Source organism: Canis lupus, chromosome 2 (assembly GCF_003254725.2).
Source record: "Canis lupus dingo isolate Sandy chromosome 2, ASM325472v2, whole genome shotgun sequence".
NCBI classification, from domain to species: domain Eukaryota; kingdom Metazoa; phylum Chordata; class Mammalia; order Carnivora; family Canidae; genus Canis; species Canis lupus.
This window is the reverse complement of record NC_064244.1, coordinates 29615163-29641660: the sequence shown is the minus strand read 5'-3', so window position 1 is coordinate 29641660 and position 26498 is coordinate 29615163.

Sequence of the window (26498 nt, the reverse complement as noted above, 5' to 3'; positions counted from 1 at the left end):
GAGGGATTTCTCCATGAACGCTATCTCTCTAGGACATGCTTTAAGATTAGCAAATAACCTCCCCACAGTGTGCCCCAGACACTCCAGATTGCTATTTCTACACTGCATATCTGCTTGTTTGCCTGCCTTTTCTCCAAGAACAACCCCAATTCCGTCTGGGCTCTCTCTAAGCCAAGCCTGCTGCTTTTTAGAATTCTAGGGTTTAAGCCCCATTGTTTGCCAGAAGTCACAGAACTTGGCCCCTCTTGCTTTCCAAGCCAACTATTGCAGGGATTTATTTTCCCTATGTGCTCCCCTGTGGGCTAGTCTATCTCTAGCCCTTTCCTGCCACCACAGCTCCATACCCTGTGCAGCAGCCAGGGTCTATTTCCCTCCTGAATCATATCTCCACACTTCCTATCTTCTATAATGTGGTCTCTTCTCTACCTTTAGTTGTGGATTTTGTTTAGTCTTTAAGTCAATTTCTAAGGTGGTTAGGATGATTTGATAGTTATCTAGCTGTATTCTTGGAATGAAGGGAACCTAGGGTCCTCTTACTTGCTGTCATCTTCCAATGTTGATTCTTGCTGAGTAATTTTTATTTTTATTACTTTTCTAAAGATTTTATTTATTTATTTATTTATTTATTTATTTATTTAACCAAGTGAGGGAGAGAGAGAGCCCATGGGCAAGAGGAGGGGCAGAAGGAGAAGCAGGGAGCCCAATGTGGGACTCCATCCCAGGACCCTGAGATCATGACCTGAACTGAAGGCAGCCGCTTAACCAACTGAGCCTCCTAGGTGCCCCTTGCTGAGCAATTTTTAATTTAAATAGCCATATCCTAATATTTCAAAAATTAGAAGATATAATTGCTTAATGTCAATCAAAAACTAATTATCTAAATTCTGAAAGAAAGAAATGAAACCTGAGAAATAAAGTGTAGATGTAGCATTTTTTTAGATTACCTAAATTCTAAAGAGATCTAACTGATTCAAAAGATGTTTCAGGAAAATGAGATGTACTAGATTTTGAAAATTCAGACATGCTTCAATGAATCTGGAACCATTTATTACTACACATTAATTAAATAAGATCAGGTTTTGTCAAAACAGAACCATTACTAACAGTTTTACATATAGTCTTACGTATATTTTATATATGTACTATGTATATAATATACAATTACATTTTTATGTATGTGTATGTATTTTCAATCTGATTTTCTTTTTTACACCCAGCCATCTATCCATATGTAATAGAAAATATCTACATTCATGGTTATGTCTATAGCTACATCAATATGTGTATGTACATATGTATGTATGTATGTATGTGCCTATGTCTCTATCATTGGTCAACATACGTATAATACAAGAATATATTCCTTTTTTACGGTTGCTTAATATTCTACAGTATGGATACATCGAAATGTTTTACTAGTTTCCTTTTTTAAAAAACACTTTTTAATCCCTATCTTATCAAAGGATTTTCAGAAATTTCGCTATTTGCAACTATGAATATGCTTGCAAATTTCTTCTCTGTACATGTGCAATGGTCTTTCCTCAATATATTACCAGTTGTGGAATTGATGTTTCATATGAAAAAGAAATATTCTACTTGAACGGAAATGGCATATTTTGTTCTGTACTGTATATACTAATTTTCTCTCAGTAGTACCATATAAAATATCCTGTTTCTCCACATTTTCTTTAATGTTTGTCATTTTCAGATTAAAATAATTAAATGTTATCCCATTAAGTGAGATTTCATTATGGCCTTGATTTGTATGTTTCTAATCACCCTGATGTTAATTCTTTATATTTATATTGCTTTCTGTAATTTGTTTTATTTTATTTTGTTTTGTTTTAGTGAAATGTCACTACATATCTTTAGGCCACTTTCCTATTATGCTTTAGTACTTTTGTATTAATTTGAACTATTTATATATTCTCAATGTTAATATTTTCGCAGTTGTTTGTATTGTGTTTCAAGTATCACCATGTCAAATCTATTCTCCCACTATTAATTAAATAAAAACTTTTAAAACTTTTTTGAGAGTAAGTTCTTAATTTTAATATAATCCAAAATATGATTTTTTTATTTGGTCAATGCTTTTGTTTCTTGTTTAAGAAATATTTCTTTACTCCAAGGGTAATAAGTAGATATCAAATTTGCTACCATGAGCTTTATAGTTTTTGACATGAGGTCTTTATTACTTTTTGCATGTGTGATTTCTAATAGCAACCCATTTTTGTTCCAACTCACAGAATGATCAAAAAGAATCGAAAAAGTACCAAACTGAATGTTAAGAACCGAAAGATGTAATAATTGGAAAAAAAGCATAATGACAAGACCATCAGAAGACTGAACAGAAAAATTATGAAGATAAAGAAAGATAAATTTGAGGAAGTTAAACACAACGAGACAAAACAAGATAAAGAGGTAAAAATTTGAAAGGAATTTTATGAGACAAGAAGACAGAGCAAGAAAGTTAACTTTTCCATAAAGTCCAGAAAGATATAAGTAAGAGAATGGGCAAAGGTGATATTTGAAAAGAGCATAATGTTCAATAACCAGGAAAGAAATCACATGTTCACAATATCCAATCCAAGCAAAACACTTGGGGGGGAAAAAAAAGATCCATGTTATACCCATTATGATGAAACTGAATGATATTAAGGAAAACAAGAATCAAAACAAAAACAAATTAAAAAACACACCAAAAAAAACCCAACAACCTTAAATGCACCCAGTGAGAAAAGATAGCTAATTTTGAAAAATGTAACAAGAACACTGTAAAGTTATATTGTCAGGAAGCATGAGAGAAAATGAAAGTCAAATCTTTCAAGGAAAAGGATGAAATAAAAATATTTTCAGGCTATCAAAAACTGAGGGGGAATCTCTCAGAAACATATTGTCACTAAAGAAAATTCTAAATAACATCTAATTAACATATTTCATAATCATGAAAGATTTAACAATTCTCAATTTGAATGCACCTAATAATATTATCTTAAGATATATAAAGCAGAGTTCCACTTCCAGTGATGGTAGAATAGCTTGTATTGGGCCAATTCCCTTTCACATAATAATAGTTCTGTACAAAATATAAAAATGCAACTCTCTTAAGTCTGCCAAAAGTATAAAGTAATATTCTTTAGAGGCACATACCAAAATCCATGGAATCTATACTAATTATCTACAGCATTTGGAATAAAAAAATACCAGATTTACATAGAAACAGGAAAATATAACCCATCCTAGCAAAGAGGAAATCAATAGGAATGACCCAGAGGTAGAAATGAGCAGGACAGGATCTAAAAGCAGTATAACACTGATGTTAAAGGATGTAAGGAAAATATACTTGCAATGAGTAAAAAAATATAACGTCTCAGCAAAGATAAAAAAGTTTTCAAAAGAAACAGTCTCCAGAAAAAAAAAAAAAAAATACAGTTGTGAAGTAAGTCACTGGACGAGTCTAATAGCAGATTGGATGTAACAAAAGAAAATCAATGCACTTAGATATGAATTGAATTATATTGTTCAATTTGAAGAAAAATTAGAAAAACTAAATATACGTAGTAAGCAATGGCAAAATTACATAAGAAACAAATTCATGGGATGCCTAGGTAGCTCAGTGGTTGAGCATCTGTCTTAAGCTCAGGGCATGATCCCAGGGTCCTGGGTAGAATCCTGCATCAGGACTCTCTCTCTCTGCCTATATCTCTGCCTTTCTCTATGTCTCTCATGAATAAATAAACAAAATATTTTTTGAAAAAAAGAAACAAATTCACAATCAGATAAGTTTTAACTGAAGAATCAGAGAAAAATTTAACAATATGAATAATACATTCACTTTGTAGATATTTATAAAATTCTGTACCCAGATCCTGCAAAATATAAGTACACAAGCACATATCTTAAAAATGGAATATTTGTAAGTACATAAATCAAGTTTCAACAAATTTCATAGGATTTACATCTCACAGGATATGTTTACCAATCACAGTGAATGTAAGCTAAATATTCATAATAAAAAGATAAATAGAAGCATTCTACATGCTTGGAATATAAGAAACATACTTATAAATAATCCATAACTAAATAAGGCAGTTATTCAAAATATTAAATGCTTTGGGCATGCCTGGCTGGCTCAGTGCAGAAAAGTGTGTGATTCTTGGTCTTAAGGTCATGAGCTTGAGTTCCATGTTGGGTGTAGAGATTACTTAAATTTAAAAACCACTTGTAAAAATATATGAAATGCTTTCACTACATGGCAATGATCATATCATGTAGGTAGATTGTGCAGTGAAATCATAGAATAAAATGTATGGACTGATCTCTGTGTCTCTCCTCATCTTAATTAAACTTTTAAAAGGGCCTAACCAGTTAATAATCAATATTCTTTTAACCCTTAGGACTTAGAATTCTAAATTCTATTGCTGGGATTGAGGGGTATTCACTCATTCAAGAAATACTTGTCCAGTTTCTGTAATGTACATGATGCAAATTAGATCTGGGGTTAGAAGAAAGCATAATGCCCTATGGAGCACATAGCACCAGGGGCAGATTTTACAAATCTTTGAAAGATGCTAATAAGAAAAGTATGGGGCTATGCCAAATCATCACAAGGGTTTTGAAATATTCAGGGAGGTCATGGAAAGTTTTGTGGGGAAAATTACAATTCAGCTGAGCTCTGGAGGGTGAGTATAGGTTAGCAGTGGAAGAGGACAAACAGAGCAGTTTAGGTAGAAGGATGAGCATATGCACATGCAGGAGGTCCATCAAAGCAACATACATATGAGGCACTGAGAAGCCCACCCCTCCGTTAGGGCTGGAAGAAGAAGACTTTGGGGTGACTCAAGAAGAAGGCTGACTACACAAGACCACTTAAGCCATTTTGGCTATTGTAGTGCTGTCCTAAGATCTACGAAACATCAATGGACTCTTTACGCTAGGTATTTGACATCATTTGTGTTTTAAAAAGATGCCTATGGCTCTAGAGAATGGATTATGGAAAGGTGATGCCCCGTAGTGTGGGGGAGACCCCTTAGAAAGCTTTTCTTAGTCATCCAGCAAGATAGGTTTGCAGGTAGAATTATGCTACAATGAAGGAGAGTGAGAGAAATAAACATATTGGAGAAAATCCTACAATGAGGAAATCAAGAGGACTTGATTTAGTAAAAAGGTTAGATTTGCCTCTAGGATAAGATCTGAGTTCTAGGCTACAATTATTAAGAAACATGTTACACTAAGTACTTAAAAGAGGAACTTAAACAGAAATCTTTTTATTGAATTATCATTTTTTATTATTATGAAACTGATGATCAAGACTAACATGTAGTATGGAAGACTTTAGGGACTGTTTTAGAGATATCTTCCTTTGATCAGAAATTCGCCCTGGACTCACTTTGTGATGATAAATAATGCAACCTCTAAAAACCTTCATGCATTTTTTTGCCTTTATTTTATTTATTTATTTATTTATTTATTTTTATTTTTTATTATTTTTTAAATTTATTTTTTATTTTACTTTTTTAAAAAATTTTTATTTATGATAGTCACACAGAGAGAGAGAGAGAGAGAGGTAGAGACACAGGCAGAGGGAGAAGCAGGCTCCATGCACCGGGAGCCCGACGTGGGATTCGATCCCGGGTCTCCAGGATCGTGCCCTGGGCCAAACAAAGGCAGGCGCCAAACCACTGTGCCACCCAGGGATCCCTTTATTTTACTTTTTTTGCCTTTAAAATGGACTTCTCAACTTCATGTGGTTGTTAGAATTAAGTTAGGAAAGAGCGCTGAACAGGACATATGGCACATCCCAAGGAGCTACATAAATATCAGTTACTACTGTTCCATTATTATCATTATTCACTGGGAAACACATGGTGATAGGAGTTGATTTTAAAATTTCAAATGTAGGTAAGAATTGCAGGTTCTATTGATTCAAGTACTATCAGGCTTAGAAATGCTTTCTCTAGAAACATGAACATTCAATGTAAAAGGAGGATTTTTGAGTGCTAGCATTGAGCAAAATGTTTATGTTTGACATTCCCCAGGGCACATGGGCAACCCTGAGCATCTCAACTATGCACTTGCTTGCCGTGGCTTACTCAAGGAAAAGAGAGATCATGAAGAAATGTCAGATCAATTGTTGGATACAAACACTGTATTACAAGTTGCATAATTATTACAGAGATAATCAGAACATAGATTTATTTCTAAGATGGATAAAAGAATATGGACTTCCACATTAGTTTTATAAAATCGACTCTAAATAATAGACACTAACATTCACTTTAGATATTCTAGAATATGTCATTAGTCTAGCAAATAAACATTTTGGCTGTTTAACTCCTCGGGTTAGCCATTCTACTAATTTAAAAATGCATAGTACCAAGACAGGTACTATAATTGGTTGCTACGGGGGTACCAATCGTTATTTAGATATGCAAGGTCAAAGTCATACCGAATACTAAATGCTAACACGTGTGCTAAGTCTTAATTTATCTTTTTATTTTAGGATAAAAGGAAATCAGGGGAAATGTGTTTGCCAATAAACCTTAATATATTTCTCCCTAGAGCAAAGATCATAAGATTAAATTTCAAAGAAATACAACAGTATGTACACTATGCAATTCAAAATATGTCAGTCCCTAAATTTGGTCAAAGTCAGGAATTTAAAAAAAAAAAAAGGAAAAATCAGTTTCTGTTGAATTTCATTTTATGCCTTATGTTAAAAATTTGTAAAACTGTCTCTTGCTAGCTAGCTCTCAGATAGGGAAATAACAATGAATTCAGCCCCAGGCAAGCTGCTTTTCAGGCAGACCTGTCAGGAGAAAGACAGTTCAGGCTAACTCATTCTTGCCACTGGGTCTCAAGAGACTTGTGAAAGGGTCTGGAATTTCTAAAATATAAATAGCACTCACTTACAGCAAGAAATAGAAAGTGTTCCTCGCGTTTATTGAGAAGCAAGAAATGAGTAGTTAAGAAACAGAAAGCTCTATAGGATTGAAGAATAAAGAAAAAGGGGATTTTGTCAGTTTTTAAAGGACACAGCTTAACCAGAGATTACTGGGCAGTAATTGATTCCCGGGGTTTAACAAGTCTTTCATTTCTCAAAATGATCTTAGTACGCAAATAATTCGTATGCAAATAAACTATGCGGCAAGATACAAAAATAAAATTTATCAATGAAAATAAAATGGAGAAAAAAAAAGAAAATAAAATGGAGAGAATTAGGGTGCCTGGGTGGCTCAGTCTGTGAAGCGTCTGCCTTCGGGTCAGCTCATGATCTCGGGGTCCTGGGATGGAGCCTCACATGGAGCTCCCTGTCCAATGGGGAGTCAGCTTCTCCCTCTGCCCCTCTACCCAGCTCATACTCCCCCTCTCTCTCTCTCTCTCTCTCAAATAAATAAAATCCTTTAAAAAAATTTTTTTTAAGTGGAGAGAATTAGAAATATCTAAAACAGGCTCAAAGCTCTGGTCTTTCTGTTAATTAACTCAGCATGCAACTTGGGTTCCAGTAAGTAGCAGAAAGATTGAGCCCACACTCAAACTGTCAGTGAATTCTAAAACCAAAGCTGAAGTCTGAAAATCGTCTCATTAGGGTCAGGCTGGCACAGACATACAATGAAATAACTCGCTGTTAGTGCAACGATTTTCTTGCTTGGAGCGTTCCTGCGTGCAAGAGAAATCTGATAGCACTCCACATGGCAAATGTTATTACTCCATGTATTCATCCCATGGAACTCATAAATTTTTGTTTATATTTCTAACACTAGTATATTGATATACCCATGAAAAATATGAGATGATATAAATGAAAGCAAGCCTCCAGGCAAATCTTTCTTTTTTTTGGGGGGGGGGGTCAGGGTGGGACTATTAATTCACGTGAGAACTTGTCCCAGAAGTGCTTGTCTTCTATATAGTTGAGAACTACTTCCCTTTGGGCCCATTTGGCGGAGCCGACTGAGGCAAGCATGCAAACCCCCATGAGGTGTCAAGTTTGCCATCAGGATGGATCAGCAGGAGGAGAAAGTGATGATGCCAAGTCAAGGTGAGTAATAGTCTTGTCTTGTCCAGGGATGCCTATGGTCACTTCCCTCAATGCTTTCCTGCTGCTGACGACGTGTGAGAATTTCTGTGCATCATCACATCATTTTTCTAACATCAGTGGGACTAAGACTCAGGCTGCTGGATGCTCATGAAAAAAATAAACAAATTAAAAATAATAATACAATAAAAATAAATAAATAAACAAATAACTCAAACCTATCTTGCAAAACATGGCTTGCCAGGCCAGGAAAGCAATAAAGAGTTCCCTCTGCCACAAGTTAGGTGCCTTGATGACCTCAGCGTGGATGGAAAGTTGGCTGCTCACAATTCTTCCCATTTTAACCCTTGCAGGGAACTGCAGGAATGGGGTGTGGAACCGTACAGATATTCACAAAGTCACATTTGCTATTCATGGTGTCAAATGATTCTCTGATTTCTAGGTTAATACTTTAATATCATTGTGAGTTTGTGTATTTCTCATGTAATTTTTCCACTATTTGCTGTAAATATTTTTCACATTTTCTATCAAGTTGCACAATATAAATTGATCCACATCTAAGTGCATTGGTTTTTCTTCTGTTGAATCCAATTTGCTGTTAAACTCAACCAGTGACTTATTTCAGGATTATATTTTAATGAAGAGCATAGATTTGTTATGTGGTAATATTCTCTGTTAGGCCAGAAAGTTCTATTATATCTTCCTAACCTCAAATTATAGCTTTGGAACCCACAGTCTTTAACCTTGTAGGAGCAAGGAAACCCTGTTCCCACACGTTCTATTCAGATATGACTTGGGTAAGTCAGATCACAACACTTCAACTCTTATGTCTGCTACAGACATGACACTCGATAGAAGTCTCGCTATCCTTGAGATACAAAAGGCCCTCCTATTTGAAGATGACACTCTTGCCTTTCATCATCTACCTTCTTCTGGTTATGATTGAGACACCAGAGTGTGACCATCAGCCTCATGCTCATGGTAAGTCTTGTATCCATGTGTTTTAGTCCATTCAGGCCGCTGTAACAACATATCCATAGATGAAGTGGCCAACACACACTGCTGATTCCTCACAGTTCTGGAGGCTGGAAACCCAAGATCAAGGCCTCAGCAGATTCTGTGTCTGGTGAGGGACTGCTCCCTGGTTCATGGATGCCACATTTTCTCTGTGTCCCCACATGGTGAGATGGGCAAGAGAGTTTTGTGGGTGTCTCATATAAGGACACTCCACCTTTACAACTTCACCACCTCCCACATGCCCCACCCCCTAAGGCCATCACACTGAGAGAAACTTGAGGGAGATGTAAGCATTCAGCCTATAGCACAATACAAAAGGAAGGTTTTTATTTGTGTCTCTACCTACTCTTCCTGAGTCCTGAAACTGAAAGAGATTCTACGTCTCAGACTTGAATAAATTTTATGTGGCTTCTTTTCTAAAAGTCCACCTGCCATACAGGTCTCAGATTCCTCTATCTTTTTAATCAACCAGAGCTATAGTCCAGGTATGCACAATGTGGAAAGTCTTGACTGATGTTCCCTACCCTCACTGAACCATGTAAAAATATGTATTATGAGTCAGACAAAAGGTTTATGACATGACCTGGCATGACTTCTTTGAGAATTCTACAAAGATCATTTTCCACATGTTTAAGAAGAATTCATTGATTCATTCCTATGGACACTCATTTTCATCGTTCTTCTTTGCATCACATGTTGGTTCTAGTGTGGTTGGGGAAGGCAAAAACAAACAACTATTTTGGAGAACAATAAAAGAAAAATAATAAAGCAAGTGTTAGACTTTCTCCCAATGTATGACGAGTTTCTCCCAACGTAAAACTGAGATCATGTTGCTTTTATGTGTTAGGACTATTATGACAATTGTACGAGTTAATATTTCTAAAATACTTAGAACAGCACTGCATATATAAAATGTCCTCTATAAGGTTTCTCAATGAAGAGTAAAATAAGCTAGGCCTATAAAGAAGTAATTGCTAGGGTGGTTTTGTTTTGGTTTGGTTTTTGGGTTTTTTGTTTTGTTTTGTTTTTACAAAACTGTATCAATAGCTCAAAGCAATGGTTCTCAAAGCTGAATGTGTATTAGAATTAACAGGAAGGCCAGTTAAAGCCAGATCACTGGGCCTTGACCCCAAGTGTTCAGTTCAGCAGATCTTAGGATGTGTCTTAAAAATTACATTTCTGACAAATTCTCTGTTGACAGTGAAGCTGCTGCTCTAAAGACCTAACTTTATCAGAAAGTGAGCTGGGACCAAGAGCCTCAAACTTGAGTGCACAGCTGATCAGGATCAGGAAACTGGTCAGACATGTAAGTAAGTGAAGATCTTAAATTCCACATGATAGAGTTAAGAGTATGGGTGGCTGAGAAGATTGTGTTGTGTGATGCTTTTTATTCCTCTAATGGTTTTTATTCCTATAGTTTCTTTTTTTTAATATTTTATTTATTTATTCATGAGAGACACACACACACAGAGAGAGAGAGAGAGAGGCAGAGACACAGGCAGAGGGAGAAGCAGGCTCCATGCAGGGACCCCGATGCAGAACCCCTTCCCAGGACTCGAGGATCATGCCCTGGGCCAAGCAGGCACTAAACCGCTGAGCCACCCAGGGATTCCCTTTATTCCTATAGTTTCCAATGTCCAGTTGTGGTATGGGGAATAAAAGAAGGAAATAGAAATACCTCCTGTGTGTTATATACACTTGAAAACCTTCTCAGATTCTAAGTTCAAAAAACAGAATTCCTTCCTTGAAATTCCCAGTGTTTTAATATTCTTTTATACAGTCTTCTAATCTCTGTGATAAAAGGTCCCAAATGCATCTCCAGGCAGGGTAGACACAGCAAAGAAATGGGAGTTAAGGGGTCTCCTTCCACCTATATCTCAGCCTCCAACTCACGGCCTTCCTCACACCACTCAGCTCTAGGGGGGGAGTCAGTGCCCTCCTCTGTCAAATGAGGAGGCAAATCGCATAATCTGAATATTAGTCACCTCCTGAGGAGGCTCTCCAGACACAGTAGTTCCCTTTCTCCAAGAAAGACTGCAACTGCACAGAAGCAGGATTTAAGAAGCTCCTTCTGTTCCTACTTGGCCTAATTATAAAACAGGAATAGACATTCTGGTTATAGGACTCTTGTTCTAATTTCAGCCACTCATGTTCCTCCCAGGATTTGGAATTTACATAGAAAAATAAATAATAAGTGCAGATTTTTTGGCAGCAAACTCGTTGATGGCAACACTCTGAACTGAAGATTCATTATGCAGCCTGGTACCCCTACACCTTAAGGATTGGCTTTTTAAATCCCCCAAGTCCCACCAGAAATTCTTCTCCATACTATTTTTATTTTTTTGCTTATATTAACTACAGTTAGTCTACTGAATGCAATACCAACAACAGCAAAACTTATTTCTGTAAATTCTTTTTTCTTTGATAGATGCCTGTATCTTTGAATATGGACTGATTACATTGAACTTCTAAAATCTGTATATATAACAAATAAAAGGAGTGATAAATATACATGACAAGTACCATAGGATTCATTAATCTCATTCTAATCCAAGAGACCTTGGACATATGAACTTGAATATGAATATGAATACTGAATTTTCCAACAAATGTGGGATGGAGATTTGAGCATTTTCGATAAATCTCAAAGGATAGAATATCTCAAAAGTCTAAAGGTGTGGAGGTCACCCAGTGCAGTTCTATCTTGCTTACATAAGCTGGACAAATGCTTGAAATTGCCTGTATTTTTACAATTTGCCTGTTGGAGTGATAGTCGTTCCAACTTCAGTAATTTACGATGATCATTGCTTCCAGTACTAATAACTTTGGCTATATTTTTTTCTAGGAAAGTTCAACTTAGGCATCCTTTTTATTTTTCTCTATTTTTTAATGTAACTATCCCTTTAGAAACAAGAATGTATCTTTCCAACTTTGTAAAAGGGACTCTGCAGGTCAATCTCATGCATTATTGACATGTGGATGTAATTTTAAATAGTTACCTAAAGACCCTAGAGAAAATAGCACCCGACGTGCTAACAACCTCTTTGGAAAACTTTAAATCCTAACATATATATAATGGAAGGAGATTCAAGTAAAATAAATAGGCAATAGTCAAATCAAACCAACAAAAATCCTTGAACCAAAATGACTAATGCCACTGAATACAAACAGTATTTTCTAGACCTTATTACTCTTCTGTGTCCTATAAAAAATCCATGTCACATTCCAAATCTAATTCTCCTCTCTGTAAAAACAAACAAACAAAACCCAAAAAACCTGAAGAAGCAAGAAGCTATATTTAAAAACTGCTTGAATGTGAAGCACTTATTGAATATTTGCTGCACACAAACTGCGATGCTAATTCTTCTGGAAAAAAAAAAAAAACTGAACATGACAGTTTTTGTGTTCCAAGCATTCACAAGCCATTGATAAATCTAATGGGAAGCAAGAAAGTGAATGACCCACAAAGGTAATTTTGTGAATCAAGAGAAGCCGTTATATTTCAGAGAAGGTCTTTTAAGATGTAAAAGGACTCTGAAACATGTAGATTCACATGAAAATAAAGATTTTCCCCAATGGATGGAATCGACATAATTAAATGTATGAAGACAGAGGAGTTTCAGGAAGCTCTGGGATAAGAAATAGGGTGATTGGTGTATAGTTCAGAATATGTTTATATGTGGCAGGAACGTGCATTGGGAAAGAGAGTTTGGGGATGTATGACTGAGGGCCTGGCAAGTCAGACTAAAGAGGAAGACTTCCACCCTCCATGTGTAGCAAGCCTTGGAAATGGGGGACATTTAACGTGAGGTATGACTTGGGCAGGGATTTCTCTCCTTGAGTGGTTCTGAATTACTACTCTAAGTCTTTCCAGTACCAGAAGAACAGAAGTAAATTCACAGCAATATGCCATGAATGTTGGGGAACATTCCTACATGTGTCCTAGATCAATGCTGAAATGTCCTGTGTAGGAAATTCATTTCAAGCTGATGCTTCTCCTCCTTCACACTCACAGCTCATGAGGACACACCTATGCACTGAAAAAAGGTCACAGAAACTTTTAAACCTACCACCAAGGCCATTAGCATTTTTTTTTCTTTTTTGACCTTGTAGAAAATCTTGTTCAACAACAGGATTCTTCTGTCCCAGCATTCATAGGGCTGGGAATCACGGCCTAAGTGAACAACAGTTGAAATACTCTGAGTTCTGAACTTCATTCTGCTTTAGATTTGCAGCATTATGCTGGGAAGTGCCTTTGCATTCTTTTCTGGCTCCTTCATCACTGAAATGGTGTTAATAAAAGTCATCACCTGTCCGCCTACCAGGGATATTGTGAAGATAAACTCATAACCTTAGTCAAGCACGCAGCCAGCAGAATTCTCAATAGTAACTGCATTAATAACCATAACAGCAGCACAGAGATGTTACCCTGCCCTGGGTATTATAATCTGTGGGCTCAAGAACTCAACTTGAGGCCTGTGATCATAGAAATCTATGAGGTGATGAAGCTCGCATCGGCACACTCTTCAGAGACGCCTGTTTCTTTAGATTTTCCATACAGATCAGAAATATGTGTCTGTATTTGGGAAGGTGGGGAGAGAGTTTATTCTCTCTTCAGCTTTATACTGGATAATTAATGACAGTGCACTGGGCACAATGCAGCTTTAAGAAAGAGACTGGTCACCTTATTTTTCTTATTACTTGTATTTTACAGTGTTAACAGAGCATGGAATGGAATGTGCTTACGACTGAGCCAACCAGTATGTAAACAGGCCACTGTCCACATGGCACAATGTGCTGAGAGCTAAGACGTTTCCCTGACACTTTTCCTTGATATGCCTCCCATTGTGAAATTTTCAGGACTTGTTCAGGGACAAAGGCGTTGACAGGTAGGAGAGACTAACACACTGGTAGGGTTTTAGTTGACCTGATGAGGCTTTTTTTGTCAAATAGAAAAAAAACAGGGGGAGAAATATGACCAGAGGAGGTTGGGATGTGCAATGCTGCTCCATCTACTCGGTCTGCATTCAGGGTGAGGTAAGTGCTCTAATAAGTGACTCCCAATGCCCAACTCTTCGCCAGTAGAAGTTTACTTCCTGCTCACATGGCTCTTCAATCACATGTCTCCAAGACAACCTTCTATGTGGTGTTCCAGAGACCCCGATCCCTTCTACTATGTGGTGGTGCTCTCCCCATGACCTCTGAGTCCGTCATCCAGCCTTCTGACAGGGAAAGAAAATAAGGATTCTATAAGAAAGGTTTTAGTAGGCAGACCATGAAGGATAACACATTCATTCCCCTGGTAAGAACTCAGTATAAGACCACCTCTAAGTGCAAAGGAGACAAAGAAATATATCCTACTGTATCCAAAAGATAAGGGGACTCTCATCAGGCTCTCCCACAGAGCACCAGGTGATATAGCATCAGCAGTAAACAGCACAAGTTTTAGTGTCACACAAACCACATGTCTACTCACTCTACTAATTCTACTAGCTACGTGACCATGGATAAAGTGTTAATATGTCACATAACAGGTGCATGTTCTTCAACGAGTTTTCCTTTTCTTCCTCCTCTTTGCCTCCTCTTTCTCCCTTTCATCCTACTTTTATTATTTAAAAGAAAATCTCGGCCTTTTTTTTTTTTTTCTTCTTGGGATCTTCCTCATAGGGTAGTGTTGAGAATCATATTAGGGAAAACAGACAAAAGTTAGCACTGTGTCTGGGACTACATAGGACCTCAAACACTCATTGTTCCCATCATTTTTATCCAACCAAGAATATCTGGGGTGGGGATAACAACAGTGGGTTACAGACACCTGAGCTCCTCTCACTTTGACGTCTGGCTACACATGAGGGGAAAAGGAGCTTTCAGTATTTTGGGAATCAGATAATGAGAATATTGACTGTGTGTCCTGACCCTACGCCCATGATCCTAAAGACCAGGCATGGAGAAAAGCTGGTGCTGCAAAATTCAACTAGTTACAACATTTGTCACAGATATAGTTTCCTTTCCAAATGTTTTGAAGATGTATCCGTGCAAGGAAATGAGGCTTTTTGTTACAACAAATCGTAGAATCTTTTGGGATTTGAGCCTTATATGCTCCTTAGCCAGTCTATCTAGACTAATTGAATCTGCTTAATTGAGCTACAAATCTGTGAGGATGAGTTCTTAAGGGATTTTGCAAATGTCCTGCTTATGGATAAATCAAAATGATTACAAAGTAGTCCTTCTCACTGTGCTTGGCTGCCAGAGCCTATGAAATGAAAAGTAAGATGAGAGGAAATGGGCACATTCTAAAATATGGAAGAGTTGGTTCAGGTTCAGGATTAGCTGTGCGCAGATGTTGCTGTTGGCTCCTCTTTAAAGAAAGTTTCCTCACTTCAAATCTGAAAGATGATCTTCCGTCCCCTGGAAATGGGACATAGATTGAGATATTTATCCTATCAATCGGCCTTCTTGTTCTACTACTATAATGTTCAAAGTGTGCCGAACAAATAGTAATTAAATGTATGATTCTTTCTGAAAGGGAGATGAAGTCATAAAACCCTAAAGTTTAATGTAATTTCTCCACACACTTGTATCATTGGTATTCTGAGATCCACCCACACTTAAAATTCATGGTAGGAAGCTTTCTGAATCTCAAAATGCTTATCATCTTACCAAAAAAAGAAGAAAAAAAAATGATGTGGTTAAAACCAGGTGTTGGAGGCCAGCTGAGACTGAAGTTTGGTGGTTTCTTGGCATTTTAAGCACTATGAGTAATGTAAATTTTGCTTTCTGAAAATGCTTCAAGAAGAAGAATTAGTGGTCTAATCTGATCTTTACTAGCTATATCCTTTTTCACTTCCGGCCATTATTTACAGATACAAGAAATGGAAGCCATGTATTTATAATTATAATTTGTCAAGCTGAAACACTAAATTAATGTAATCAATCCCATTGTTAGGTTAATTTCCATTTACACACCTGAACAAATGACTTTATCTCTCCAGCTTCAGTACTCTGGGCTCAGGACGTTCTTATATTTTAACATGCAACAATGGTCACAGAGATAAGAATTTTCTGCAAAATATTAATGTCGATACATTTGACTATTTCATTTCTTACCAGTAGAATATTTTATTTGAAAACTTACACTTCAGTATCAAAATGGGCAACATAAGAAGTGGGTTTATAAAAACAGAATCCATACTTTTCCCCGGCACATGTTAACCAATGAGGATTCCTATAGCTTTTCATATGTCTTTCAGCTTCATTTTAAAATTGTATCTTAAACCAGGTTGAGAAACTGACAACTGGCTCAAAACCAGTGTCCATGAGACTGAAAATGTTCCAATGACAAATAAGCCCCTGACACAGCCAAATTAAATTTCATAAAGTTCATCCAAGCTTCTTGGCCTTTACTTCCAAATTTATTTTATTCATATGTACCATAAATTGAAAAGCAACAGGAAAAGTTATGCTGAACAGCTGTCCTACTATTATAAAAATTCTGGAAATGAAATTAACTATGGTTTATGATTCCATTTCAGTGCTGATGATGAGGAAGCTACATTACAAAGGAGATTTCCTTTGCTGCCTTTTACAAACATCCATGAGGACAGATGATGCATTTATGGTGTAAAACATATTCTCTGCACATGTATAAGGGGACAAAATAAAGCATGTAAGTTTGATTCAGAGAGGCACTGAAACTCCAGGAATCTAAAAAAAAATCTTATAAATTTACATAGCACCTTAAAATTATCCCTATTACTTATGGCTTTGGCTCATACAGTTTTAGGACTTATAAGTACTTCAGTTGAAAAACCAAAATAGCATGTCTTTGTAGGGTAAATTGCATATAATGAAGTGGTGTTCTCACCAATCCTTGCACCCCAGTTTTATAGAAGAAAATGTGGAAAAAGTTCCATGGATACCAAAGGTCCCTGCCGAAGGCACATGACTGATCCTGTTGATTTGAATCCTAGCATCTTTCTCCTTATGGGATGACAGTAACTTTACAGTTGCATTGTATATATTAATTGATCTTCCTGGAAGTGCTAGGAGAAGTTTGTTTTCATGAGTGGCAAGAGGAAATAACCTGAAGCATTGACCCATGTCTAGAAGGACAGGCCAGTTTGGATGGGGAGTTCAGAAAAATATGTAACGACAACAGAAAGGAAAGGAAAAAGGATAGCTTTTGGGTGCCCTAAAGGAAAACCTTTCTGCTGGAACACCACTCAAAATGTTGGAAGAAAATGTAAACATTCACACACGTGCACACACTCCCATACACACACACACACACAGACGGCCTTAGCGGTCAAGAAAGTGAAGCATTCTGAAAACCTGAAAACTAAACCTCACAGGATCCCAGAAGTCTACACCTCTGCATAGTGGCATGCTGAAGAAGAAACTGCCCCACAGAATAAAATAAGAAAGGACCTCAGACCAGCTTGGAAGAAGAAAGCCAAGCCATGTATGAAATTAAGGGTTGAATTTTCCTCCAAAGAAAAATTAATTTACTGTGGTCCCAAGTTTATGAGGCTCAGGTTTATACAGAGAAGAAAATGCAATTCTTTTTGAAGGAACGGCACTTTGACTCACTTTGCAGAATATTCTCACATGAAAACATGTAAGAAAGCAAAGATTGTCATTAAAAAGGAAATCACAAGACCCCCAAGAAGGCAAGCTAAAGCCGTTATTAAAAGAAATATTAAAGAGCAAAAGTATGTAAGAATGATGAAACACTTCAAAAATAACCCAACTGAAACCTAGGCCTAAAAAACGGGAAATGAAAATTTTTAAAGAATTGGGTTTAACAGTAGTTCATCTAGATGAAGAAAGAACTAAAGAAATACAACATATGTTTCAAAAGTTTGTCAAGATGAAAGAAAAGAAAGAGGTTGAAACATAGAAGACAAGTGAAGAGAAATAGATGCTAGAGGACGCCGTCTAACGTTTGAGATAGAGTTCATGGAGGAGAGATGAGAAGGATGGGAGGGGGACAACAGGCAGAGAATGGCTGGGAAATGTCTGGAAATTCTGGTAAGTATTAATACTCCAGGATCTCGGTGAATTACAAACAACAAATATAGAAAAAGTAAAACTAGTCACTGCACAGAAACATTAGCTCCAAAGACAAAAAGAAGATGTTAATAGAAAAAGAGAAAATAAAACAAGACAAAGTAAAACAAAGAAAACCTGAAAAAGATCAAGGTTAAATGTGCCCTCTCATCAGCAGCAGTGGAAACTATCAACCAAAAACTATTTTCAACCAAACTCTCTGAATATATTTATAGTCACAATACATGTCAATGGACTTAGCTCTTCAATTAAAAGATAAACTTGTCAAAATGGATAAATATACCAACAGATCAATCCATAGGCCATTTACTAGAGACAAATTTAAAACTCTGGGACAGAGAAAATTGAAAAAGTATTCTTAAAATGATGTATCAACTAATTGATACAGAGTTATCAATAGATAACTTAGTATTCCAAGTATTTGCTTAGTATTTTAAAGAAAGTTGCTATATTATCATCACGTAAAATGTATTTTAGGCCAAAACTTAAGTTACTCGTTTTTTTTTTTTGTTTGTTTTTTAAGCATTGTTCTGGACCATTTAATTTATTGAAAGGAGATGCTGTTGTGGTTCTTGATTTAGCAGCAACCATTCTTTTGTTTACATAGAGCTACAGTTTTATTTGTTGTTTTGCTCTGTACTGGAAACATAAATAAAGTTTTCTACATTATTTTCAGTCAAGGGCTGTGGTATAGTTTCTTTGTGTTTGCAGTGATAACATATGTTGTCTTTCTGGGATTGGTCTCCTCACCAAGGAGTAAAGAGAGCTTTGGGTTCTCTTCAGCATAAGTGCTAACACTGAGAGTTAGTGTACTGGGAAAACTGAAGTTACTCGAGTTAAAGAAGGCTATCAAATAATGATAAAAAAAATTGAATTCACCAAGAAAATATGAAATCCTATACTTACATGCACTAAATAACGTACCTTCAAATTATATACAGCAAATATTGACAGAAATAGAAGGAATAATTGAAAAATCCATTATAGTTAGAGATTCAATGCAGATCTTTTGGTAATTGACAGATCAAACAAACAGTAAAATCAGTAAATTACTATAAAATAAGCCTAATATAATGCATTTGTATTACAACCAATGTTGAAGGATTCTCACTCTTGTAAGAATGTGCATATTTTTATATAATATCTATATATCCTCAGCAATATGCACAGAAATCAAAATCGTATTTTAAATTCACTAGGAAAACAAACATTAAAATCTGACAATATCAACTTTATTGGGCTATGCTTTAATGGCATAAGAAACAGTTATGCATGAAGCTTTTTTTTAATTAACAGACATTATTTGTTTAGAGAAATTTTAGATTTATACAAAACAGTACAAAGTTCCCATGTATTTCTCCCTCTGTTTACATGTTTTTCCCCTTTACTAACAACATCGTTCCTTAATAAAGTATATTCATTACAACTGATGAATCAGTATTGATACTAACTAAAGTCCATAGTTGGCATTAGGGTTCACTGTTTTACATTTCTGAGGGTTTCAAAAAATGCATCACGTCATATATCCAGCGCTAGAGTATCGTACTGGCTAGCATCACTGACCGAAAACCCCTTATGCTTCCCCTATTAAGTCTCCCTTCTCCCTATAAACCCTTGAAAATCACTGATAATTCATTGTCTCTATAGTTTTTACCTTTCCAGAATTCCATGTTATAATAACACAGTATGGCGCCTTTGCAGATTGCCTTTTTCCATGTAGTAATAGGCACTTAAGAATACTCCTTGCCTCTTCCTGGTTTGACAGCTCTCTTTCTTCTTATCGCCGAATAATACTCCATTGAATGGGTGGGCCACCACGAATGTATCAATTCACCTAGAGAGGGACATCTTCATTGCTTCTAATTCTTGACAATTTAAATAAAGATACTACACACAGTCTTGTGCAAGTTTTTGTACGGATTTTTTCGGTTTTCAGCTTATTTGGATGAATACCAGCCAGCACGATTGCTGGAACACACATAAAAGTACGTTTAGTTTTGTAAGAAACTACCAAACTACCTTCCAAAGTGGCCATAGCAGGTTGCATTCCCACCTGCGGGGAATGGGGGTGCTTCGTGCTCCAAGGCTCCCCCAGCGTTGGGTGGAAAGTCCCTCTGCAGAAGCTGGAAGCCGAGCAAGCCCACCTGAGGGGCCAGGTGCTCCGGACCTAACTGCCCCCACCTGCTCGACCACCGCAGCAAACCCAGTGACCGGCCAGGACAGGTAACAGGTGCTTACCTGTTAATGCACTCACTGCTTGCAGGGGACCCCAGGCCCAAGCCTGGAACCTGGATGGTGCAGGGCTCCCATGGGGCCAGGCCACCCTGCAGCCTCCCTCTCGTGAAAACCCCGGTGCTGAAACCCAGGCCGACTCCGCCTCACGTGTACCGACTACAGGTCCAGCAGAAGGTCAATGGCACAGGGGCCCAGCCCACCCAGCAGGTAAACCGTCGGTGGAATCGGGGATCTCACTAGGACCTGAAATCGGTTTAGGGGACACCAAATCCTGAGCGTCGACCGTCCTCCCCTTCCTCCTCCAGCACGTGCATGGCGGTGCCAAGGGCTGGGCCCCTGGGATGCTGGACACCCAGGCCGCCAGCACCTGGCCTCTCCCCGGGGCTCCGGGATGCTGTGGGTGCCTCGCAGGCCTCGTCCTCCAGCAGCCACTGGGTCCCCAGCTGCTCACCGCCACCTGGCACCCCCGAGGCCCGCGCCCCCCGCTGCACAGCCCCAGGTGGGCGGGCTGGGCTTGCAGGTGGTGCGGCTCCCATCTGCGCTGCAGCCGAGGGCCACCTGCGAGGCGTCACCCCACCGGGGTGGTTGGGCCGAGGTGCCCGAGAGGCGCAGGCTCCTGCACAGGCCCAGGAGCCACAGGCCCGGTTGGGGAGCTGGGGGCTGGAGAGCACAGGTGCAGCTTCGTGCTTGGACCCTGGTGAGTTGGAGCTGGGGGTCACAGCGGGGGGGGGGGGGGGGAGCAGAGCGGAGAGCTCGGCGCCTTGGTTGTCCGCAGCTCGGATGAGGACGGCTGGCACGTGGACTCCAAGCCCGCCCCCTTCAACGTGGTCCCCAGGCCACCGGAGTCACATGCCACCGCACACCTGTGCACCTGCTGACGCCAGGTGGACAGAGGTGATGCCTACACATTATCCTTCCCATAACTCAAGGACAGCTGAAAGAAGGAAGGAAGGGAGGGGAAGGAAGGGAGGGGAAGGGAGGGGAAGAGGGCATCCGGGTGGCTCAGTCGGTTAGCCACCTGCCTCCAGCTCAGGTCATGATCTCAGGGCCCTGGGATTCAGCCCCCATGTTGGGGGGGGGGGTGTCCCTGCTCAGTGGGGAATCTGCTTCTCCCTCCACCCTTCCCTCTGCTCACTCGCTCTCAAATAAATAAATACAATCTTTAAAAAAAGAAAAAGGGTCGCAGTGAAGAGCAGGTGCAGTCCAATATAAAAAGTGCCAAGTCACTGGCATTGTGTTCATCTCTTGCTTATATCTTCAGCTCTTCCGTGACATTTAACCACGTTATTGGTTTTATTGTTTGTAATCCCACTTACAATGCTAGTTAAAAATCACAGTGCGAGTGATTTTTTATTTTTTGTATCTACTGTGGAGATATTTGAGTTAGTGCTAATGTGATTAGAGACCGGGTGCAGGTGTCAACAAATGTTGAGATTGTAATGGTGCTTAGTATTGACACATGCTCTGGTTTAATTTTTTTTTCTTCCTAATCAAAATGAAGTGCTGAGATAGAGTTCAGCACACATAGAAAGGACTCGTTTATTTTATCACAAAGTACTGTATAGCTAGGGTTGAAGGCATAGAACCTTTTTTATCTTCACAACCTGTGAGAAAATTTCTTTTTACCATTAATGTCATTAAGCGTACTTTGAAAAAACATACCGTTGGAGAAAAGAGGGCTGAGTAAGAGAAGAAACCTACTCTTGGAAAGCCTAAAATTAAATATAGGTGATGCCAGGAAAACCATTGAGCATCTCAGGTACATGTTAAGTTCTGTGAAAAAATAGTATTTTACAAAGCTAAGCTTGATATAGAAATATTAATAAATATTGTTTAAATAATACTTATAAAGTCATGGTTTTGTTTATTCACATAACATCTATCATTACTCCCTTTAACTTTCTGATCATTAGTTTTATTTCTTAGCTGTTTATTTTCACTCTTTTCTCTGCTTTTTTCTACTGTACACAGAAAAAGATATCTTAAAGTTAATTAAGGAGACACTACAGATTATGGGGTACTTTAAAAATACATTGTAAGCTTGTAGACATAATATAATTTTATTTATTTTAAGATACAGTGAATAAAAGTGTCTCGATTAGCTGCTAAATTCTTGTGTTTAGAGCTTCATTCATAAGGAGAAAGAACTAAAGCTTACTCTTCTATTTTAATTCACAAAATAGAAACTATTTCAAGCATACTTAATGTGTAAAGTATATATACCAGAGAGAAATGGATTCTAATTACATGCTTGACTTGAGAAACCTAATTTAGTTGCCTGAGAAAAGTTAATTTGATTGAAACATTTTTGTTGATGTCATTTTAACAAACCGACATAGTTGGTGCTTTCATTTGAAGACTGATTAATTGGTGACAAGCTGATTTTTGATTTTTGTATCTACTGTGGAGATATTTGAGTTAGTGCTAATTATAAGTGAAATTTATAAATTATGGGTTTACCTTTAGCAGTTATTTAGAATTTTTTCCATGTAGTTACTTAGCTTTGTTGAACTATAGGTCCTTAATTATATAGATTTTTTTAAAAAAATCAACCCATCGGAGTGTTTTCACTGGTAAAAAATTCTGAGCAACTACTCACACGTTCTATAAAAATCAATCCTAGTTAATTGCTATTCTAAATGAGGAAGCTAAAACACCAAATCTTCTAGAAGAAAATATAGAAGGAAATCTCAAGTACCTGGATCAAGGTGAATAGAGCACAAGAAGCGCAATAACCATAAAGTAGAAAAAAAAAAAGTGATACATTGGTCTCCAATTCAAACTAAGAAATTCTGTCCATTAATGATGCCACAAAAGTGAAAATACAAGTTATAACAAGGATGAATGTTATTTTTAAGTTGGATAAATGAAGTCCCTACTATGGAACCCCCTACAAAAAAGCCACTGAAAATCTTGGACGTAATACAGAAAACAAGTCCTTGAAAGCACTAAAGAGTGAAAAGCAGCAGAAAGATCCTAGTGAGGAGTCCAGGGATTGGAGACTGACAGCTATAAGGATTCTGTAGCCTGCACAGTGGCTGTGCGGCAGCAGACATGGAAGACATCCATGGTCTATCTAGCTAGGGACACCGGGCAAGTGGAGCTGGGAAGCGAATGCAGAAGAGATAGCGAGAATCCCATAAGAGAAAGAGCTAGGGACAATCATCCAAGGTCTTTCCACGCACATCTCTGACTGAGCTCCGAAACCCGTGTGTAATCATCTCGGCTAAAGACAAATGATCAACTCAGACCTGAGCTGACTCTTAAGGAGTAAAGCTTGTGGCTCAGTAGAGTCCGTAGACTCAGTAGAGTCAAACAAATTATCTGCTAACACATGTGAAACAATATTCATTAGAGAAATGTAATAGAATCTAGAACCTCCTTAAATTGGAATTCAAAATACCCGAGATGTCATCTTAGGATAGCAGACGTGCGAAGAATCCAAAAATTAGAACACATTCTCAGAAGAAAATAAAATACATAGAGCTTATCATGAGGTGAACCAGATGTCTCAACTAACAGACAAAACTTTTAAAGCAGATGTTATATGTGTTCTTCATAAATAAATAAAACCATTTTCAACGAATAGGAAATAATAAGTATTAACAAGAACCATAAAGCTTTTATTTCCATTTCAGATGGGAGTTTTAGAACTGAAAAAAAATAGAATTTATGAGACAAAATATTTACACACAATAGAATAGCTAGAACTAAGGAGACAACATTAGGTGCTGAGGAGGTGAAACAGAAAATCGCATACATTGCTGGTAGAAATGGAAAGGGATTTGAAGGTTTTTCAAAGGTTAAACATAAATGAGCAAGGGACTCAGTAGTTCTATCCCATGATATTTACCAAAGAGAAATGAGAACATGTCACTAAAGACTGGTACCAAATGACTTTATAATTAATAGCTTAAACCAGGTTGAACCCAAATGCCCACCCACAGAAGAATGGATCAACCAACTCTGGTGTGTGCACTCAGTAACAGAGCACTGGCCAATACACCTGAATGGCTTATTTCTATTCATAACATGTGTATCACAAATACCTTAATGAGCAAAGGAAGACACATGACACAAAAGAGGATATGTTATAATTCCGCTAGTATAATATTCTAAAACAGGCCAAGTTTTGTATTCACTGAACATAAAGCAATGGTTACCTGTTCCTGGGATAGAGGAGGGGAATGACAGCTCAGGGCACAAAGGGTCTTATAGGAAGAAGAAAATATTCTGTGTCCTTATTGTGGCAACGACAAAGTACTTCAGTATTTTTTTTCAACATTTTTTTTCCAACCATATGTGAGTTTCCATCAGAACTTATCCAGCTTCTGAAGAGTCACAAGATATTAAATTTTAACATTTTCTTAAATTTCCTTAACACGGTTCTCCTATTCTTCTATGAATAGATTTTTTTTATGCCCCTTAAACCCTGTGAACATCAAAGAATATATATTGCAAAACGCTGTCGTAAGGGATAAAACAACAATGAAATAAGGGTCCTGACTCGAAGCCCCTTACACCCTTGTGGAAGATGTAGCAAGAATGCAGATTTCTCTGTCACAGGACATTTAGTGTTACGTGCTATATATATTTAAAAAAAAATCCAAAAACGTGCTAGAAATTTTAACAATGCGTCTTACATGTCACTTTGCAGAGGAAGTTCAAAGTCGTGAGAATGAGACCCTTTGAGCTAAATTTCCCTCCGGGAGTCTCTGTTTTTCATATGACCCATGGGTACTAGAAATATTAAAGCTTCCTTAATAAATTTAGTTTTGAAGATAACTCTCTTAAGAAACAAGGAGAATTGTTTTTTGAGATCTCATTGTGTAGCGGTGGGCACTGGGGAGGAACATAGTTTGGCCGAGAAGGTACAAGATTCTGTGGGTATTTAGATGTAAAGACACATGTACCTACTGTAATTCTATCCACATAATGGCCGGTGAACTCTTAAGTCTATTTTGCTAATAAAGTAGAAGCTAAATGGTGGAACATTTTCACATCTTGTCATGTCCAGCAATCCAGACTCAAACTGAAAGGAAAGATTGACCTGAGCTTTATGTCTTTTTTCCCTGCCTTTCTCAAGGTTCCTAACAGAATTGATTTATTTGAGCATCTGCTTTTTAAATGAACAGTTTCCAGCAAAATATATGCCTACGGTCACATTCAGCACCTTGTCACTTAAGAGATATGGTGACCCTAGACCAACGGCTTTTACAGTAGTTTATCTTTCTGTGAACTTTACACACCTTGGGCCCAATTTGCTGAGTAGGAGTGTTTCTCTCTGTTCGTATTTTTTAACATTTGGAAGCTACTTTGCCTTTTACGGTCTGCTAAATGCTGCCTTAGTGATGTGAAAATAATATACAGTTTGCCCAACCAAGTATATTCTTTTCAGCACGTGGTATGCACAGCATCATTCCAAGTCCTTTTGCCTGATGTAGGAAAATATGTTATGGTTCAAAGCCCACAGCCAAGAGAGAATTCTTGAGACGTCTTTAGTGCAGAAAGGTGATTTTATTAAAGCCTGGGGACAGGACATGGAGGCAGAAAGAGCTGCCCTGGGGTCACGAGGAGGGGCCCATTAGATACTTTCAAGCTGAGAGGGGGCTAGGGAAAGTGTGAGTCTCTAAGGAACTTTGGAAGCAAAGTTCCCAGGACCTTGAGGGGGTCGCTATTGTTGGGACAAGGTCATTTATTACCATCTAATAAAACCTGAGTCATGAGACCCTTCAGATGTACATTGTTGGGTCATATGCTTGGGGGATGATCGCCAACATGTATGTATCTTGGGGGTCTTAGAGATAAAGGAAATTTCTAAAGGAATTTTTATATGTTGAAGTAGGCTCCCAGGATCCCCGGGGTTGGGCTAAAATTGCCCTTCGCCCTGAGCCAAGTGTTAACATGCAGGCAGCTGAGTTCCTAGGGGAAGGTCACCCTGCCTGTCTCAAGGACGTGTCAGTGGGCTGTAGGGAGTAAGGACATTTAATAATTTCTCTTCTGCCTTTGTTTCCCACATCCTTGCCCATCTTGGTTTACCACCCCAAGGGAGCAATGGGTCAGTTTGAACCAAATAGCCCAACCAGCTTCAGGTAGGTTAGATATTTGACCCCAGAGCACCCAGGTCCAAGGTCGTGGCTGA